The 15,248-nt window shown below is 44.2% G+C and overlaps 1 long non-coding RNA gene across 2 annotated transcripts in view; it reads left to right on the top strand.

Moving 5' to 3' along the window:
* The window catches only part of LOC136632590 (uncharacterized), a 72,118-nt gene extending 60,248 nt beyond the window's left edge, over window positions 1-11,870 (top strand). Inside the window, exon 4 of one of the 2 annotated variants that reach the window (XR_010793185.1) lies at window positions 10,502-11,870. This is a non-coding gene — a long non-coding RNA (uncharacterized lncRNA). Of the gene's footprint in view, window positions 1-1,236; window positions 1,887-10,501 lie in introns of those variants that run through there. The other variant, XR_010793186.1, reaches the window with a different exon arrangement.
* Window positions 11,871-15,248: the final 3,378 nt, after the last annotated feature.

Genomic DNA, 15,248 nt, shown 5'->3' with positions numbered 1-15,248 from the left:
TCCAGATCTCAACCCTATAGAAAACCTTTGGATGGAGTTGAAAGTCTGTGTTGCCCAGCGACAGCCCCAAAACATCACTGCTCTTGAGCAGATCTGCATGGAGGAATGGGCCAACATACCAGCAACAGTGTGTGCCACCCTTGTGAGTACTTACAGAAAACATTTGACCTCTGTCATGGCCAATAAAGGATATATAACAAAGTATTGAGATGAACTTTTGTTATTGACCAAATACTTATTTTCCACCATAATTTGCAAATAAATTCGTAAAAAATCAGACAATGTGATTTTCTGGATGTGTTTTCTCATGTTGTCTCTCATAGTTGAGGTCTACCTATGATATCAATTACAGGCCTCTCTCATCTTTTTAAGGCTGGACACCCACTGGCGTTTTATTCCCTCTTGCACTGCGAGAGCAATTGAAAACACTCGCCTCGCAGAGCAAGAAAGACGCCGGGATGAGGCCAGTCTTTTCAATGGGGCCAGCAGCAGCAGCGCTAGCCCGATTGAAAAGATAGGGAGAATACCGCGTGGCAGGAGTTTCCTTCAACCCTGCGGGGACCACGGGGAAGAAGGAATCCTCTGCCACAGCTGTCACAGCTGTGGCAGAAGTCTACCATGCTATCCCATTGCTTTCAATGGGATCGGCGCTGCTGCCGGTCCCATTGAAAGCAGTGGTTTGTGGCAAACCCCACATAATTCAGAATGCAGCAAATATACATAGTTTCCAGAACCTCTAGGGCTCCACAGTAGCTCCACAGTTCTCCTTTGTATTGGATTGTCTTGTTTGCCTGTCAGTTGTACTGGCAAACTAGAAGATAGATGTCGTCAAAAGTTGAATTCAGCTTCTTTTTCTCCTGAGGATGTCTTGGTACTGTCAGCTGCCATATTGGAAGTTGCTATATATTGCTGGATCTAACCTTCCTAAAGTATTTATATAAAGTATTCATGTATAGTTTTCCCTCCAGATGAAAAATCTTGAAAAAAAAAACTGTAAATGTTGATGACAACTCCTTTTTAAGTAAAATAAATAAATGGGTAGGAAAATAATAAAGAAAAGTCATATCAATTTAGGTTGCAATAGATTATAATCTGTTCATTGCATGTAGAATGTGATGTGTTCTGCAAATTTCAGATTAAAAATAAATCTGGATATTGCAAGTCATGTACAAAAATTTCATCAGAGTCTAGCAACTTTATTACTCACATCAGTACTCCCTGTGTTCTACCACGCAGACTTGAACTCACTTACCTTACTGCGGTCGGATTTACATCCTATCTGACATAATGAAAACCTCCGATTCCTGACAGCATAAAAAATACTTCCTCATTCAGACCTGGCTGGAGAATTACCGAGTCTCTGTACACGATTTGCAACACTTTTTATAAATGCTGATTAAAGTGGTGCAATCATGGTCGCTGAGCTCTGTTATTGGCTGTAGTCACTGTGGCATCCCTTAAACCGAAGGAAGGCCTGAAGGAAACCAGACGATTACCCTACATCAACTTCCGCTGCTATAACGCTCTACTTCAGACAGCTAGTGGAAAGGTACTACTGCTGACATCACCGCTGCCTAAAGACCATATCAGATGAAAGTAACCTGTAACACATATTCTTCTGCTTTATTGTTACTTGTTTGAGGGCAACTAGAATAGAGTGACTAAAAATCTGTTGAGAAACTGTCCACCAGAAGTTCAAGTAAACTGTTCTCCGAGTTGCCAGTACAACTAAATCTGAGTTTTCTTTGATAAGATGTGGATCTCACCTGTATACAGGCCTCTAATAACCTCCTTGTGCGTGCCCTATTTGGGAGACTCATAGGAACAAGGTCCAGTGATCGAACCAATGATCTTGGCCTGTGGCCAGCAGTGTGCTGCCCCTATTACCACCCTCAGCCAGCTGTATTTACATGGTGTATTTTTTATGTCTGTGTTTTAAAAACACGACATGTGCTGCTTTTGTCCATATTGTGTGAAAAATATGCCCATTATATTCTATGGAAAGTGAGTAAAATAAGAATGCAACCATTGGTCATCAATGCTGTCATCAGTATTTGATATGTAATTGTCTCCGTATTTGCATTCATTGGTCATATTTTCTATTGGGCAAATACAACTAGATGCAATATTGATGACCAGTACTGGACTGGGGTTCCTGTGGCCCACCAGTAAAATTCATTCTGAGGACCCACTCAACAGCTACATGCAAATATTACCTGTCTGAGATGCTATACACTGCCTATCCATATGTAGCGTAATAGATGTACAGTGCAGTTCTACTTGTGCAGGAGAACTTGGGGCAAACTCCTGGCCCAGGGCCAACCGGATGATTCACCTATTTCCATATGGGCCAATTCGAGTATGCTGATGACATATGGTTGCAATGTCATCTGGTGAGTAACTGGCTTAAGAGGAAGTCAGATAAGTAAAAGTCAGTAGTAAGAGTTGAATACTGATAGTTAAAGCAGGTACAGATAGTGCACAACCATGGGAAGAACAACATATGTCCAGGAAGTAGGAAGAGCCTAATCTAATACCCAAACCTCTGCTTGAGTATGATCATCATGATCACTGCTTTCACTTTGGTCATAGCAGCTGTTTCTTTATTCAGAAACGCCTTTGGATTCCAGCAAATCACTGTAAATATAGCAATACTTATTACCAAGGTAGAAAAGAAATAGATCAGGTTAAAATAGGGAATTTCCTTAACCAGGATTTACTTTTTATACTATAAACTAATATACTTCAGGAAGGAGTGGAGCTAGTTTTCAGTAATGGTGTGACTTGAGAATGATTTCTCAGAGCGTGACTGTTCTCATTGTAACTTGGCTATCATATTTTGATCTTCTGCCAGGTCTGAAATCAATATGTTTGCACACTTAAGACTGATGCATTGCTGGAGAATTATCGCTCATACGATACCTTGTAGTATCAATGTACAGTTACTCCCCGACTTGCGAACAGGTTCCGTTCCAGGAGCCTGTTCGCAAGTCCGTTTTGTTCGCAAGTCGAACAAATGGTTATAAGGAGCGGGATCGCGGGTGGATCCTGCTCCATACAACGTCGGGTGCAGGCTGTTCTTACAGCGGGCACCCGGCGGCAGCAGTTCCGACGAGCCGCGCCGCTTGTCGGAACTGTTAACACTTTAAATACCGCTCTGACAGCGGTATTTAAAGTGTTAACAGTTCTGACGAGCGGCACGGCTCGTCGGAACTGCTGCCGCCGGGTGCCCGCTGTAAGAAACAGCCTGCACCCGACGTTCAGGGGACCGGTACAGCGTCCCACGATGAGATCACGAGACGCTGTGCGGTTGCTAGACAGCCAGGGGGACCTCCTGAAAGGCCCCAGGGCTGCCTATGCAGAGTGCCCATCAAGCGCACGGCTTGATAGGCGCTCTGCATAGACAGCCCTAGGGCCTTTCAGAAGGCCCCCGGCTGCCCAGCAACCGCGATGTGACCGGACAGGCTTCTATCAGGCTTGATAGAAGCCTCTCCGGTCCCTGCACAGTATGATGTAATGCCATAGCATTACATCATACTGTGCAGGACAGATAGTTCGTATCTAGCGAAATTCGTAAGTCGAATGTTCGCAAGTCGGGGACTATCTGTATATAAGATTTTGTATATTTTGCTAAAGTTATAGGGATGCACCATATCTATAGAAAATGTGTTTTCCTAAACTGACCAGTTAGAAAATAAAAACATAATAGTCCTTATTAGCCTTGTGTAGCACAGAGTGTAAGCTCTCACCTATGACCTGAAGGTTGCAAGTTCAATCCCCGCATGATTCAGGTAGCCAGCTCAAGGTTGACCCAGCCTTCCATCCTTCTGAGGTCGGTAAAATGAGAACCCAGCTTGGTGGGGGGTAATAAATAATAATTACCTGAAAAGCGGTGCGGAATAAGTTGGCACTATACAAATACCAAGATTTATTTATTACTCATATAAACTGTTGAAGATTTATATTAGCTTCTCATACACATTAGATTAATGTTCAAATCTGTATGGGGGCGTCCAAAGTGTTCCCCAACTTCAAATGTTGGGAAACAAGGATTGAGCACGTTGGCTATCTCCCAGCACTTATTCTACTGGGAGATAAGCTGATGCCAGAAGTGTCCTTTAGCAGCTAATCTCCCTCTCTCAAAATAATCCAGTGCCCATGTCTATAGGGAGGAAAATGGAGATGGATTTTGACCAATCGAGCATTCAGCCAACAGATATATGAACGGTATACGGCAACTTTCAGTGTAATGTTATTATTGAAATCACACTCTGTAAACTGGAGCAATTTGATAACAGTATAGGATGTTGTTCACATGATCTGCTCTGGAATTCCTACACAATCTGTTGGAGAACCCACAACTGAATCTTGGATTTCTGCCACCGATTGTTTATTTGGATCCACACACACCGGTTAGTCTCATTTTAATTCAGTGTAAAATCCATAACAATAATGAACATGCTGCAGATTTTATAATCCACAATACATTCATTATTTCACATATTAAACATTTCATAGAAATTGCTGGCAAAATGGTCCTTGATTTTCTCATTGTTTAGGCACAGACTTCACTCCTAAATCCTGTCAGAATCCCTAATCTGTGAACATGGCCTCAGTGGTCTACAGCAGGGGTCCCCAACTCCAGTCCTCAGGGACCACCAACAGGTCATGTTTTCAGGATATCCTATAGTAAGAACACCTGTGGCAATGTCTGAGGCACCGACAATAATTACATCACCTGTGCAATACTAAGGAAATAGTGAAAACATGACCTGTTGGCGGTCCCTGAGGACTGGAGTTGGGGAACACTGGTCTACAGGACCATCAGCAGTCTGTGTGACAGGTTCTCAAAAAAGAAAATCTCACATATGGGTAAGGCAATACTACTAAGCAGCTATATAATATGCCTTCAGTCATTGTCAAAGATTTTGTAGATTTCTATATGTAGATTCAATTCTTAACATCACTTCACATTTTATGTAATCAATGTATACCTCTAATAGATTGTTTTACCCGTATTAAACAAAACTGGAATATGTTCATGCCATTGATATAGAAATTGCGGTAATTGGATAATGACATCAAATCTCCATGGAAAACATGGAGAACAACATTGACAATCACTACACTGAAGAAGTAAGGTAAGGAGTGTCTTAATGATCCAGTGGTTGAGAGAGAAAGATAACTGCTGGTCTTCATGCTGGAGTGAGGATTTTCTGTAAGGCTATATTCACACCATATTTGTGGAGGGTATTCAGCATATACGCTGCAAAAAGCTCCCATCTCACTGACCGCAGACAGGAGTGTAATAGAAGGCAACGATTCCATTGATTTCAATGGGGGTAAAGCTACATATTACACTTCCAGAGTTGACCACTAATGATGAAAACCACCCTGCTGCTCTGACAGGGGGCCTAACACTCAGCTGATCGGTGAGGATCCCAAATGGTGGACCCCCCACTGATCAACTATTGATGACCTACCTTCAGGAATACCCCTTTAACTTCATAAGCACATGGACATTTCACCAAGCTGAATGTTCATGCATATGGGTGTACTGGGGAAAACAGCTCTTGGATGAATGATCATTTGTCCAACAGCTGTCGAAGACGTATGGGCACCTTTACATACATTCAGCAGACCATTTCAAAAAGCCAAGTTTAGGCTTAGTATGTTTTTATTACCATTTTTTTTATGTGGTTGTGGGAAGGAGCCACAGGGCTTTTTGTATTCCTACTGTAGTGTTTTTTTAAGTTTTATCTACATAAGGGCTCATGCCCACCACCGTGTCGGATTACGCCTTCGAAATCTCGCAGTGGAATGAGACCTGGCGCCCCCCAGAGACCCCATACTCACCTGTCCAGATCCGCCACGAGAGTGTCAACCGATGAGCCGGCACGCATGCGCAGTGCAGCGCATAACGCGCTGGTGCTGGGGTATGACGCTGAGTCCCGCAATACTTCCGCTATGCCCACAGTGCGGAGTATCGCGGGATGGGCGTCTTCCATTGACTGCAATGGAAGCTGTCCGTGTACTTTTCCGCACAATTAGAATTCACTGTGATTCTCCCCACGCGAGCAGAAAATTGCAGCTGCTTTCCGCTCGTGGGCATGGGAAAATTGTTTTACACAGCATGTCTATGGACGCCCATTGGTGTGGAAATCGTGGTGGGTGTCTGACCGTGATTTCTGCGGCGATAACCCGTCTGTGGGCATTCGGCCTAACAGAAATGTTTTTTGTCTTGTTTGTTTTTTGTTTTTTTTTTAAGAAAAGGACGTTGCAATATTGCATGATTTTTTGTGCCTCTAAAAATATAAGCCTGTTTTCACATTATGTTTGGGAAATTTGCTCTACTATATGTCTTTTTTTTAATCAAAAGCGGTATGAGATCTGGACTCAATGGACAGGGAAAACATCCCCAAAGGAAATGCTTAGGCTTCCTACACAAGAGCGAGCGCGAAATTGGTTTGTGAAATTCGGCCTTGTATCGCGCTTGCCAACATGCGATTTACCTGTGGATGCAAGGCGTTTTTCTGTCAGAAATGCAACCCCAATCCCTTTTGAAGTAGTGATTCTCCGGCGCGTCTTTCAGCTCGGGAGGATCGGCAACTGGTTCCCATTGTTTTCAATGTGAAACCTTGTATCGCACTCGTCTGCGCATCGCACATGTTTTTTCCTGTCCAATTATAAACAATGGGCGATACATTCTGAAAAATATAGGACAAGTCGCGATATATGACTCCATTCAAAAGAATGGCGTTCATATTTGTGCGAGATTTGTGCGTCTCGCAATGCACAAATCTGGCACAATTTTCTCGGCCGTGTGAAACCGACCTAAGGAAAGTTTCCCCTCTCCCTTGTGTAAAGACTCAGTAGATCTGCTGAATATAACGTGAAAGAAGCCCTTCAATAGCAAGTATCCGACGTGATTGATCATTATTTTAGATGTTGCCAACTGGCGAATGTCACTGAAACTATTAATCAAGATATTATTGTGTGCTGAAAGGAATAGAAAGAAGGTTGCACATTATCCAGGAAGCATAAAAGCATTTACCACTAGAGCTTTGTTGACCCCAGATATCAGGCTCTCACAAACACTTCTGAAGGTGTAATGCGCAGTTTTGGTAAGAACACAGGTGTTATGTTTTCATGTTCCTTAAAGCACATGATGTTTGTTTAATGACGTGATTGTATGCCAATTTATTGTCACAGGTTCAAGCCTCCTGCAAGTCTCTTTCACTCATGTGTTATAGTCCCCACGCCAAGATCAGGATACTTCATTACCAATGGATTATAAATGGCCAACTAATTCAGCTTTTGTTTCTTTCAAGCGTTTCTCACAGCAGAGACCTATTTATCACAGCTAACAACAGCAGCCACTGATCGGGGTTGTCCCGCGGCAGCAAGTGGGGTTATACACTTCTGTATGGCCATATTAATGCACTTTGTAATGTACATTGTGCATTAATTATGAGCCATACAGAAGTTATCAGAAGTTTTTCACTTACCTGCTCCGTTGCTAGCGTCCTCGTTTCCATGGAGCCGTCTAATTTTCAGCGTCTAATCACCAGATTAGACGCGCTTGCGCAGTCCGGTCTTCTTCTTTTCTCAATGGGGCCGCTCGTGCCGGAGAGTGGCTCCTTGTAGCTCCGCCCCGTCACGTGCCGATTCCAGCCAATCAGGAGGCTGGAATCGGCAGTGGACCGCACAGAAGCCCTGCGGTCCACCGAGGGAGAAGATCCCGGCGGCCATCTTCAGCAGGTAAGTAATAAGTCACCGGAGCGCGGGGATTCAGGTAAGCGCTGTGCGGTTTTCTTTTTTAACCCCTGCATCGGGGTTGTCTCGCGCCACTATCAGGATCAGGATACCAGCATTCATGCCACGTGGAAACGGACATGCGGCGCGGAAAATAAAGATGCAGCATGTCAATTCTTTTTCATTTTTGCAGTGGCCTCTCTCCTTTCTATAGGGGGAAAAGGGGGCCGCAGCGGAAATGCAGGCGGCGAAGCCACTCCAAAACCCGCAGCTAAAGGCAGTGGGCTTTGAAGCTGCGCTTATCCCGCAGAAATCTCGTGGTTTTTCGGTGCGGTAATTCTGCGATACTTACATCCCATGTGATCCCAGCCTTAGGGTGAAGTCACACGAACATATATCGGCTCGGTTTTCACGCCGAGCCGATATATGTTGTCCTCGTGTGCAGGGGGGGAGGTTGGAAGAGCCAAGTGCAGGAAATGAGCTCCCGCCCCCCTCTCTGCCTCCTCTCCGCCCCTCTGCACTATTTGCAATGGGGAGAGGTGGGACGGGGGCGGGGCTAATTCTCGCCACTTAGCCCCGCCTGCCTCTTCCCATTACAAATAGTGCAGAGGGGCGGAGAGGAGGCGGAGAGGGGGGCGGGAGCTCAGTTCCTGCTCCTGGCTCTTCTATCCTCCCCCCCCTACACACGAGGACAACGTATATCAGCTCGGCGTAAAAACCGAGCCGATATACGTTCGTGTGACTTCACCCTTAAGGCCGGCTGCACATGATCTGATTTGCATTGCGGAATCTGCGGTTGGCGTCCGCACCGTGGATCCGCAGCAAATACCATTCATAACATGCTATATAGAAACGCTTTTTTCCTTCACACTCGCGGAAATCAATTGCAAGGAAAAATCGCAGCATAGTCTATTTTAGTGCGGATTCCGCACGGATGGCTTCCATCGAAATCAATGAAGCTGTCCGACCTGAGGCCCATCCCTTCCCTTCCTTCTCTTCCCATGTTGCATTCTTTTTTGCGCTCTTGTATTACGCAATTCCGAAACACTAATGTGAGTGGAACTGCGTTAGGCAATGTAATTGATTGCCTGCAAGTTATTGCGTACCACACAGGAGTACACGTAATGCACAGTAATCATTTGTCGTGTGAGCCAGGCCTAAAAAGGAAAATTGCCACCAAAAAAAGCTTGTAAAAGCATGTAAAACTCATGGCATTTTTTATAAGCTAAAAAAAACATTATAAAAAAGTCTGTGTGAAGTTTGCCTAAAGAAAGCAGTGTTTTACAACTACAGCTTTTCTGTAGTCAGGAAAAAGTGAAATAGGAGACTGATGATAAGTCTGGTTCTCCTGCAAGCACAAGTGATATTATTTGGCAAGGAAAGGATACACTGCACACCCTTCCTTTGCTTCTCAAGTGATTGACCTTCTGCACAGCTCTACCATGAGAGCAGAATGAAAGGGAAGCACCTTTGGTCTAGTCAGGATATCTAGCCCGAGCAGCAATCTAGGAACATAACAGAGATACCATGTGCTGAACTAGAAACCAAGTGATATTGCCTATATAGATAGCTCATTTTCAAATACAAGAACTCCAATGTTTCACATGTTCTTTTTTTCCCCCCTAGAGATGGTTAGTCTGTCAGTTATACGTATATACTATACCATTTTTCTGCTGTATTGAATAACACAGTCTTCTGTGCTATTCTGTACAGAGGCATCTGGTAAAATGACATATACCATGTAGTATGCATTTTATCACATGTAAGCCCCTCTGTAGGCTCAGTATCTAACTGTCAGCTTCCCTGAGCTGAGCACCAGGTAGGAGACTACTAGTGCCTATTACCGTATGTCTACCATGCGCTGCACTCAGAGAACTGGAGTTCCTGTTCACTAATCTCTCTATAGCACACCCTCAGAAGCAGCAGCACAGAGGACACTACAGCAGTACTGAGCAGTGTATCTGTGAACCAGAAAACACTTACCAGAGACTTCAGCAACATGTTTCTTTCTGCCTCTCTTTCATTCTGCAGCTACTTCCTCCTCCACCTGCCCCTCTCTATACACTTCTATGTACAATAGCTGTAACCTGATTCCTCAGTGGGACGATAAGGCTCCACTCTGCCTCTTGCATAAAGATTTTCTCAGTGAATTGAGAGTGAGTGATAATTGGAGAAAGAGGTATTTTTCTTTAATAAGATACACTGTATTACTCAGTTTCATCTCAGCGCTTATACTATTGATTTATGGGGAAAAAAACTGAACAGTGGTTGCTCTTTAAGCAACATATTTAGAGCTAAGGGCAGTCTTTCCTTTATTAATATCACATGATTTAAACATATATTGTCATTAAAATACAAATCACTGAAAGCGTCCATATACTTACTGATATACTAATACAAGAGGGCAGGTAAAAACACCACATCCCTCAACATACAGACAGCCAGAATGCTATATGGAGGAGCAAATTTCATAGGTGCAAGGTACTGATGAACATCCACTCACACACCTTCCTTATATTGAGAGGGGCGGCTGCTTAGCATATACAGGGTGTTAGGCCACATGGCAGGAATAGTGCACCATGCAGGCTTACAACCTATTAATGATGCCATATTTTAGTTCAGCGGACTGCCCTGAGGTTAATGAGGCTCGCACATGCAGGAAGCGGCTCCAGGGCCCCTACCAAGTGGCCATATAAATATCAACATAAACGTTTTGTGCTTATATAGTCTATTTTTCTTCCCATAGGTCTTCAGATAACTTCCCTCCCAGAGAAAGCACAGGGGGAAGTTGAGGGTGCAGAGCCAGCTGGTGCATCCTCTTCCCCACCCAGCATTCCAGAGGGAAAGGACGGCGCGGAGGTGGGATCCCAGCCCTCCACATCTGCAGCTATTCCCAGGCTGCCTCATGCAAGGCCAAATGAAACAGCTTTCCACCCCCTTCTGGGATTGCAGGTTGACCAGAACTCCCGGCCTACCTGCAATTCTGGCTAAAGGAGGACTTGGCAGACATATATGGCTATGAAACTGGCCATGGGTCTCAGAATTATTACGATAGAGATTTAGAAACACTTTTCAATCATTTTCAGAGATACAATCGTGTGTTACTATTGCAAAATTATTTTAAACTCGCAACCCACCTAAAATAGTGCCAAATGGTATCCATCTTAAAAAACAGGAAAGCACGACCCGCTTAAGAAAAAATTGTGCTATTTGAAGAGATCAGTTCATCTGCTTCCTTGAACATAGCCCATCTGCCACATAAATTCCTGAGGACTCAAAACGTAGTCTATGAAGATCTCCCTGACCTGGAGAACAGATGCTGCTGGTCTGCAATGCAGTGTGGGGTTATCCCCAACTTTCACTGAGAGAGTTGGAAGTAGAGTCTCTTCTACATTCCAACCAGCTTCGTTGTCCTAGCCAAAATTGTGCCGGACCATGCAGGCTCTAATTATGACACATATGTTCTTAGGTTTAGCTACAGTGCGCTGTGGAAACCTCTCCACTTGTTGGAATCCACGAAACGCCTTGCATGTGTTTTTAATTAAACACACATTTTCCCGGTGTCCATGTTCGTGCGAGCAAAAGGATGCAGGACATGAGTTGTCAGGCCAAATCCCTCACCCCCACAATGAAAAATGTGACAGGTGGACCTGACAGAGTCGGGAAGGTTCTGTGGTTCTGGCAGAGAGAGTTGGTCAGCCAAAAGTGAGGATTCACAGCACTTCCATAGGTCCCAATATCCATCAGCAAAAATCCATAGTTGCTAGCAGCAACAGCCAACAGCACTACGGAGAAGTACTGCTTGTAATTGAAATACCAGGACCGTGAGTGCGGCGGCTTTTTAACACGGATGTATTTGTCATCCAGCGCCCCGATTCAGTTTGGAAACTGGGCAATATCCAAGAATCCCTCAGGAATGTCCAACCAATCAAGATGAGAGGGTGGTGCCATCACCAATGGCACCGGACGCTGCCAAAGGACATTACAGGTCTTTCTGATGATTCTAAAAATGATGTATTGCCCCAATAGAAACTTGAAATGCAGTGAAGCATACAAATTCCCAGGAACCTGCAGAAAGAAAGGAACAAAAACTTTACAGCATGCTTAAAAAAAAAAAAAAAAAAATTAAAGGAGAAAAAAATGACCTTGGGGTCACTAGAAGTCTTTCCTCAACTGATATGCAGCAGCGCATGTTAGTGTATCTGTATGTAAATCCGGAACACACCTCCTTTAGAAGTTTATCGAACTTCTGTATCGACAAATAACAGAAGACAAAGAACTTTTACGATGATGCCTTAGGTCAGCCTAAGGGCTTATTCAGATGACCGTATATCGGCCACGTATTCACGCCGGCCGATATACGGTGTCCCTCTCTGCAGTGGAGGAGACTGGAAGAGCCAGGAGCAGTGCACTGAGCTCCCGACCCCTCTCCGCCAACTCTCCACCCCCTCTGCACTATTTGCAATGAGGGGAGCCGGGACGGAGGCGGAGCTAATTCACGTAACTTAGCCCTGCCCCCGCCCCACCTCCTCTCATTGAAAATAGTGCAGAGGGGCGGAGAGGGGGTGGAGAGGAGGCAGAAGGAGGGGCGGGAACTCAGAGCACTGCTCCAGGCTCTTCCAGCCTCCTCCCCCTGCAGAGATTGACGCCATATATGGGTTGGCATGAATAACCTGCACCATTTCATGTGATTGCCCAAATCTGCGCATCAGCAACCAAGGCAAAAGAACATCCTCGTCATCAGAAGACATGCCTCCAACCTCAGCCACTCTCTCACAAACACAGGAAGTACCAGAAGCACCGCAGGATAGTGTCACGCCACACATGTTGACTATTTGTGGGTGATTACAGTGGGCTGGGTCTATGATGACAGCATGACGTATTGCTAGTGTGTTTTTATGCGTGTGGAAAAGCATAGCTATCATGAACGCAAAAAGAGAAATATAAGCTGCTACATGCGCAAAAACGACTTCTTCACTGCACAAATACGTTGCGCTGGAGCAATTGTATTTACACTTATGCTTGTCTGCAGGAGCCCTAAAGGCGCTTTTACAGAACCATTATCGTTAGGATTCCCACGATCCCACGAATCGGAATGATAATTGTTCGTTGTAATCACATGCACCGACTGAAAAGCCTTTCACTTCTTGTTCGTCATCCAGTTTCTGCATGTAAAAAGCTGAATGACTTATCGTTCAGTGCAAACAGGCAGTCATTCACTTATGAACGACTGCCTGCTTACTGTGAATGGAGCGGGCGAGCCAGAACGATCCCCGGCCGTTCCACCCGCAGTCAGTTAGTGCAGTCAGCGATGATTTTTCCTGTGTATGAGCACAGGAACGATTAGCGCTGGGACAATCTAAAAATGAATAATTTGTACGCTTCAACTTTTCTCAGTGACTCTGAACAATAGTTGCTCTGTGTAAAGATACCTTTACGTATTTGTGCTCACTGCTACATAAGGCCAATATTTGACATCCTTTTCTTTAAAAAAAAACAAAAAACTTTATTTGGTATAGTAATGCCAAGATGAAAATAGACAAAAGTTTAAATAAGGCCGAAATTTGTAAGTTGTGAGACGCGCAAATCTTGCATGAATATGAACCCTATTCTTTTGAATGGGGTCATACACATGAGTGGTGTGATGCGAAAAGAAATAGCAGCCTGTCCTATCTTGGTGTGTGCATCACATCTCCCATTGTTTTCAATGGGGCCGGTGGCAGCATTGCGCCACGTGCTAGGTGCACACGATGCGATGCAAGGTTTCCCCATTGGAAACAATGGAAGAAACTCTGTGATCTTCGGCTGTGGCTGTCTGGATCGTTACTTCACCAAAGTGATGCGTCCGAGGGGAAATTGCATGTTGGCGAGCGAGATATCATGGCCCGATAACGCGCTGCCTGTGTGGAATTAGCCTAAATTTCAATTCCATGAATACTGAGTTAAAAAACATCCCTTTATGATAGAAGTCTGATATATCACTGTGGGGCTGTCAGGCTGATAATTGGGAATTATATGATTTTGGAAAACTCTTCCGAGAAATATAATGCTCTTTAGAATTCCTTTATTTGTTAGTCACTATGCCGTTCTCATATTTACAGAAGTACGGTAACACAATATGTAGTTGAAGAGCCATTTAGGGTGGTTTCACATCTGCTTTGGGGATTCCACTTTCCTGCTCTGTTTAGAGAGCAAGAAAAGGGAATCCCAGCGGCCGAATGGTTCTGTCTCTGGATGGAACCGAACAGTGCCGGACGAACCCCATTGGCTATAATGGGGTCCGCCTGCTTTCCGCCCAGTTGCCTGGTTTTGGAAAGAAGGAAAAGCGCTGCATCCAGTATTTTCAGACAGATATGCAATGGAACATACTTGAAATAAATAATTGAGACTGGTACTTTGTGTATGACACAAAAAGATCACACACCTACTCCATGCATTGTGTTAGGAGGTGCGATAAGTAGGACATTACTTGTTATGAGGTGATAAAGTTTGACCAATGGAGTGTTTTACTGCTGTCGTCATTATTTAATCTTGTACTATAGCATGGTTCTTGTTCAGAGTAAAGAAATATGTAACCTGTAGTTGACAACATGTTTGCACAGTGGAAAGTAACTCAGGATTGATTAATGCATGACACAGCCTGAAAACCAGTTATACTGCACACAGTGTAAGACGGTTATGATATTCCTGAGCTCTTTGATGAACTACCTGAAATGATGTCTCTTGTAGACAAACCCCTGAGGTCAGGTTGTTATTGCCTAAAATGAGCTTAGAGGGTTTTCCCATTAAAGACATATATTTCCTGTTCCTAGGAAAGGAGATAAATGTCTAATCACTGGGGGTTTGACTGCTGGGAACCCTACCAACCCTGAGATGGCACCATGAATTGTCCATGTAAACGGAGCTATGGTGCACAATCGTGACCACTTCTCCATTCACTTCAATGGGATAGAGGGAGATTGAGGAGTGCATAAATCTCCCTCTGTCCCACAGAAGTGAATGGAGTGACAGTTGATTGTGCCAACCTGTGTATAATTACATGGGGCATTCGGGGGAGGCAGATTTTGGGATCACTGGGAGTACAGTGGCACAATCAAAATTAAAAATTCCTGTGGTCATCAAAACTCAAAACACTCCTGATTATGTGAGGGTTACAGAGGTTTTCCCATTAAAAAGCTTTATCTTCTATCCATGGAAAATAATGTTAATTGTATAGATGCTATAATGATAGATAGGTGGACAGATATGTGGAGAGTGATGACCTAATCTCAAAGTATGATGATTACGCTTAATGATGTAACATGGAGAGTGTAATAGTGTCTGGCATGGCCCATGCAGAAGAGTGTGTGAAGCGCCAAGCTCAGTGGCTGTGATTATTTGCGAGTGCTCTGCAGTCAGTCATCATGCTGGATGGAGTTTGTGAGCAAATCACAGGACTAGAGATGAGCGAGCATCACCTTTTTCGAATACCTGCTGGCTCATCCCTGAAGATT

This window comes from Eleutherodactylus coqui, chromosome 1 (genome assembly GCF_035609145.1).
Source record: "Eleutherodactylus coqui strain aEleCoq1 chromosome 1, aEleCoq1.hap1, whole genome shotgun sequence".
Classification (NCBI taxonomy): Eukaryota; Metazoa; Chordata; class Amphibia; order Anura; family Eleutherodactylidae; genus Eleutherodactylus; species Eleutherodactylus coqui.
The sequence above is the reverse complement of the archived record's forward strand: the minus strand, read 5'-3'. Positions and strand labels throughout refer to the sequence as shown.